At 40.7% G+C, this 6,000-nt stretch overlaps 1 protein-coding gene across 2 annotated transcripts in view; it reads left to right on the top strand.

Annotated features, from left to right (window-relative positions):
- The first annotated feature begins 2,982 nt into the window (after positions 1–2,982).
- The window catches only part of LOC128356189 (A-kinase anchor protein 13-like), a 96,168-nt gene continuing 93,150 nt past the window's right edge, over positions 2,983–6,000 (top strand). For both annotated transcript variants that reach the window (XM_053316665.1, XM_053316673.1), the window contains exon 1: positions 2,983–3,115. The gene's annotated coding sequence lies outside the window, so the exon portion shown is untranslated. The remainder of the gene's footprint in view (positions 3,116–6,000) is intronic.

The raw sequence follows: 6,000 nt of genomic DNA, 5'->3' as shown, positions 1-6,000 counted from the left end.
GTTAGGTGAAACTCTCAAAAATGTCTACTTTTTAAGACCGGAAAATAACATTTGGGGTTGTTTTTTTTTTTTACAATAAACAAAGTATGGGTTTCTTTTAAATGAATGCATTGTAATCATATGCAAATTCATGTGAATAATAAGCATTTTTGTAAGTGCAACAGTAGACAAAGCTGCAGTTCTTAGATTGCCAACAATCCAAAAATCAGTAAACATTCATAAACAGTTATGTTTTCATCCACACGGCCGAGGCAATCAGCAGAGGACTACACAACGCTTCCAAAAGCCTATTAGTCTACTCCCTCTGTGTCTCTTCCCACTCAGAAATATGTATTTAGCTCCAGTACAAGAGTCAAATGAAAGAGGACTTGGCCTCCCATTTAGAGTACTGTAAATTACCACGAGGATTCTGCTGGCTCCAAGTTGAACCCAGCCAATTTCTCATCCTCACAAACCCCCTAATTTAATGATGATGGAGGATACGCACAGTGTCAGCCTTGTAATTACACTGCATTTACTATAGAATGGAAGCATTAGAGGAAGTCTTACAGGTACTATTCCATGATGTAGCGCTGTCCCGGGGATGGTTTTCGTGTGCCTGGGAGGGCCACTGCTGAATTCCCCACGCTGATATTCACAATAAAGCCTTGACTTAGTTTTTGTTAAGACTGGAATTGCTGGAATCCTCGTGGCACGCCAAACAGCAGCCGCACTCACTGTTCCAAAATAGCAGCCATCTCCTCGGCTGGTCCGCACTTTGTGACCTGGAGTCGTGTCTCTTCTCTCCCAGGAGTTATCAAGAACTTTGTTGTTAATTGTTGCTGTGCTTGTGGTGGCTGCAAAGATCTGCCATGATATGACTTTCTACAAAAAATATGGTTATAAGACACACTAGAGTAGGGCTGTGTATAATATAACATGTTTTGTTTACTGATGGTCATATGAGGCTGAGTTTTGGTATGAATACCAAAAATGATGCCACACAAGAAGGACTGGGCCTGAATAATCTTGTCTAAATATGGTAACATCTTTAATCAAGTTCTGATCTGAGAACAAGTAAACAAGATTAGGAATCTGAACAGACATTCTTTGCTAGTTTTTGGTATTTTGCAGTTTTCAATAGTTAGATTGACTATTATCATAATGCATAAACTGTATTCAATGATGGAAAGTGCATCCAGAAGTGGTCAAACTGGCATTTCTTTGCAGTAAACATCAGAATGTAATTGCTAGGAGTCTCCGTATGGACAGAACCTTTGTTTATCGATCCAGCAGGAAGTGAACACAAAGCAAACAGCAGATAAGGGGAAGGAGGAGGTGGGACTCAAATACAGCAATGCACAGACTGGATTGTCAGGATGGATGTGGTACAAACTGGCTTGGGTGTTTACTATTGGATTTACATGCTTTTGGAGGAAGTTGTGTGAACATTCTGCCTTTTAAAATTTGATTTCACTGTGTATACAGGAGATGTTTGTAATTCCTACATGTGAATGTAATCTAGCCACACACATCTGAATGCAAGGTACATGTAATGCTCGGTATAAAGACGGCCTCTGAGCTTTTGTCTGTTCACTCAGTGGATGTGAATGCCTGGTGTGTGAAACTTTCACGCTCAGCAATGAGCACAAAAGCCTCTGCTGTGGATAGACTCGCCAAACCAATAAAAATAATGTTGAGATAGCTCCTGTGTCAGTACAGTATGGGGCACTGCTGCTGTTCTGCTTGCTCACACTATATGTCTGTACAGTCATAGTTGTTTGCATGGATGACATTTGAGCCACAGAAACAGATGCTCTGTCTCTGAAAGAAATACAAAAAACTTGAGTAGATTGTTTCATTTTCAAGACATTTCCAGACTCCTCTAAGACCCTTCTGAGCAGCTGCTAAAAACACTTTTTTTTTCTTTGTGTGGGTGTGAGATGTCTCAACAAGTTTTGGAAGGACTAATGGATTTCCATTCAATTTTAGTACACATGTCCTGGGTATCAAGAGGACTTTGTTGATGCATTGATTTTTCCTCCTGCACCACAGGCAGGTCAAATGTTTCACTTATGCTGTGAAATAGCTCAACATCTACTGGATTAAGTGTTGTTGAGATATTTTTGTTACACCCCTCAGGATAAATTGAAATCCCTAATTGCTGATCCCTTAATTCAGGGATTTAAATGTGTACAATACTTTTGTTTAGGATCAAATACATGCAAAACAAATGACATTCCCATCAGCCTCAGCTCTACTTTTTGTTCAGTGTTATTTAGTGTACCAGTGTAGTAAACTAAGATGGTTATATACACCTGCATAGCATCAGCATGATAGCATTTTCATTGTGAGCATGTTAGCTTGCTAGTGTTAGCATTTAACTCAAATATCACTGTGCTTTAGTGTAGCCTCACAGAACTTCTAGCGTGGTTGTAGACTTATAGTCCTGTTCACCTGTTTCAAAATGTGAGACTCCATTCCTCAAAAAAGTGTAGTTGCAGTGGTGGAAAGTACATTGAATTTAAGTGCACCTTATTTTAATTATGAGGGACTTGTGAGTATTTTAATCTTATGCTAATTTATACTTCACTAGATTTCTGAGGGAAATATTATACATTTATTTATGTCAGCTATAGTCACAGTTTTCAGATGAAGATTTAACATACGTTAATATAACATTCTGTTAAGCATTGTCATCGATTAAAAACCCATTATATACATACATATCTAAAGCAGTTAAAATGATCTCCCCAGCCCTTGTACCCTTGATTGGTTGATGAAGAGGAAGCTGTAATGTTTACCTGTACATACTCCAAACTACAACACCTTTAAAGAGCAACATGTTTAGAAAGCAGAGGGAGCTGGAACAGTGCAGTTACAGCAGACACCTGACCTGCGGCCCGCAGGCTCCGCCTCTCCCCTCTGACATCAGGGCTTTGATCTGCCTACTGTCTGTGTTAGCACAAAGCCATATTTAGCTCACTTTAATCAGTGTGGTGAGAGCTCTGCATGCCTGCTACTGAGGATACCTGCATAGTGTAAACACACCTGCTCCCTCTGATGGACTTAAAATGAATTTAATGTGCACCTAAAGGAGTCTGCTGGCTGCTGTCATCATCAAATAAAGCTGCAGGTAAGGTTTCCATTGATGCCTTCATCTGCTGCTTACTTAGCTGAGACAAACGACAAAGTGCGATTGAAGTTGCTCTGTAGTTTGAGGTGACAGAATTAGGAGAACAATGAAACATCAAGACTCATACTAAACAAATGATTCATTATGTATGAAGTAACACGTTCGTTCCGAAGCTTATCTGCGTTGTTATTGTTTTGATGGTATTCCTCGGGGGCAAAGTTTGACTATGATGCACCTACTGGGCCTAGCAACGTCTGCCTCAGTGGTAGCATTTAATGGTTTTAATAACAACATGTGACCAAAGAGCTTGCAGTTAAATGAAATTGTAATTGTGCTGTGCTCATGGGGAATTATAGATTTTATCTCCGTGCACACATTTCTTCAGATTTAGTTGTTTTTGAAGCTATGAATTAATCCATACTGCATAAAAGACTACATAGGTTGTAATGAAAGAGCTGATGTGATTCTGAAAGGGTTTGTGTGTTTACAGTTCAAATCATTTTATAATAACTTGGTTTCCACTCAGTTTAAGTTCCCCTAAGTGATAACAAAAAAAAGATGGCCTCCAATTTTTTTTTAAAGCTTTCTTATTTATAGTTGTCTATGTCCTAGCCTTTTCCACTTTGTTATGTTTTTGTTTTGCTCACATTTTCACATGACCTTCATTTTTGGGTCATGTTGCCAGAGATTGTGATTGGGAGTGTGTGTGTGTGTAATGGATATGCCTGGTTCAACATACAGTGACTAGCAGCAGTCGGATTTAGAAATGGAACTAGTTTAGCATACACGTGACCAACAACAAGTATTAATTACCAGAAGTCTCAAAGGCTGTGTCTTCATTCATTTCCTGTTTGAGAAATCGAGCGTTCTTTCGGGCTGATGTAAACAGGGAATCAGTTTGGGAGGAAGTGAGCACATCCTAGGCAATTCAGTTCCCATAATCTCTGCAGTGGGTTTAGTTTCAGTTTTCTCTGAATCATGTTAATGTTTGAACAGTTTCTAAAGAAACTGACATTGCGTTGACCATTGTGTGTCATCTAGTTGCAGTATAACTCTTTGGAAAGATCACAAGGAGGTCACCAGTGCATCCCAGGATAATCCCACACAATGCATATTTGTGGGCAATTTAGAGTTTCTGATTGACCAAACTTGTGCCTCTTAACTTCACACACGCTCAAGAAAACACAGCTGACATATAAACCTAGGACTCTTTTGCTGTTAAATATACATACAAACCACAAAGCCACTATGTAGTCACCGTCTGTGGATGTGTACACTTTTATTGCTCTTGCTGCTTCGTTGGTTTCTTAATTGAAATGAACTTCTACTTCATGTAACAGTGTCACAGCAATGCACATCAACCGTGACTACAGTGGAGGTAATATTAATCTGATCAAGCCTGCTGTGAGACTGAGGTTAGCATTGCTCAGGATTCTCAGGTTAAACGTCTTACCTCTCAAATGCGACAAACAGCCACTTTCCTTTTCTAAAACTCTAAAACTGCTATCTTCCTTGTCGTTTCCCTCACTACTCAGCTCCTACTTTATTTATTTATTTTTCTTATTTTCCAACATCAATTTGTTCTTTCGCACACGCCACGGCTGGACGAGTAAGTGCAACAAGTTGACAGTTCAGTGGCAGAATTTGCCGTTTTGAGAAATTCTTGCTTTGCGTCTTGAAAAAGAGTTGAAATCCACACTGCTCACTTTGCTATCACCCATCAGAATATTGTCAGGAACTAGATTGCCAAGTATGACTGGATTCAAGCAGCTGAAATTGCCCTGCCCGTCTTGTTATGATGTGTTGAACATACATGGGCTAAAGTGTATATGTGGTGTGTGTATTTATCTGCAGAAGATTTCCGGGCCATTTCATCAGATAGTGATGGCACTCTCTAAATATCCCTTTTAAAAAAAAAAGAAAAGTCAAGTCCTGTTGTCTCTGAAGTCTTCACCATGCAGAGCAGCAGTGCTTTTTACTTTGAAATGTCTACAAAGTGCCTCCATTACCTTGTGGTGTGGTAACAGAGTGGGGGATGGGTGGAGGGGGTGGCATCAAACCTGGGGAGGAGCGCTGATCAAGGCCTAGGCCCTGATTACAGGCCAAGCCCCCAGTGTGCCTCACAATAAGATAATGCTATCTGGGCCCACAGGTATTTGGTTTCAGTGGAGAGGGTAATAACTGTCACCAAACACTGAGGAGACTCTTTCATCCCCGGGCCTTGTGTTGTCAGCCAGCGTTTGTGTGGGAGCTCTGCACAGAGGCGGCTTTTGTGTGGCGGGGTGAGGTCGCGTCACCACGATGGCCTCATATCTGCCCGTAGAGACAATAGCCAGGTTTGATTAAATCAAACAGCCGTGACTATCTAAACGGTGGTCAACATGGTGCGTCCAAATTACTGTGGCGGCGTTGTTCATGAGGTGACGTAGCCCTGACTGATTTAGCTGTGACCAAGAAGAGCAGAGCTGATAGTGAACAATAAAAAAGAAGCACGTGCACCATGTTTGACACGGTGCTGATGTACTTTGCTCTCTCTCTCTCTGGGGGTTTGGTGCTGTAGGCGAGCGCGGTGGACTTGTAGTTATAGGCCAGTAACTAGTGGTTAACCAGAGGAGAAAGCATGACAGGTTAAACAAACATCTGAGTTAAACATCAAACCTCAAAGAGCCTCACTCCTCCCTCAGTTTGCCACGTTTGAATGCTTTGATTCCAAACGTAATTTGAGGAATAGTAGCTGTCAAAAAAATGTACTGGTGAATTCTTGGTGAATTTAGTCATCAAATGTTTCATGATCCGTATATGGGAATGATGATGTGATATGTGTTTTCAGGCATTAGCTAGCATGGAGATTATTTCCGCAATAAGTTGCTGAAAGGCCTGTGTTA

This window comes from Scomber japonicus, chromosome 1 (genome assembly GCF_027409825.1).
Source record: "Scomber japonicus isolate fScoJap1 chromosome 1, fScoJap1.pri, whole genome shotgun sequence".
In the NCBI taxonomy this organism is placed as follows: Eukaryota; Metazoa; Chordata; class Actinopteri; order Scombriformes; family Scombridae; genus Scomber; species Scomber japonicus.
Note: the sequence above shows the minus strand (reverse complement) of the source record. Positions and strands in the feature narration are given on the sequence as shown.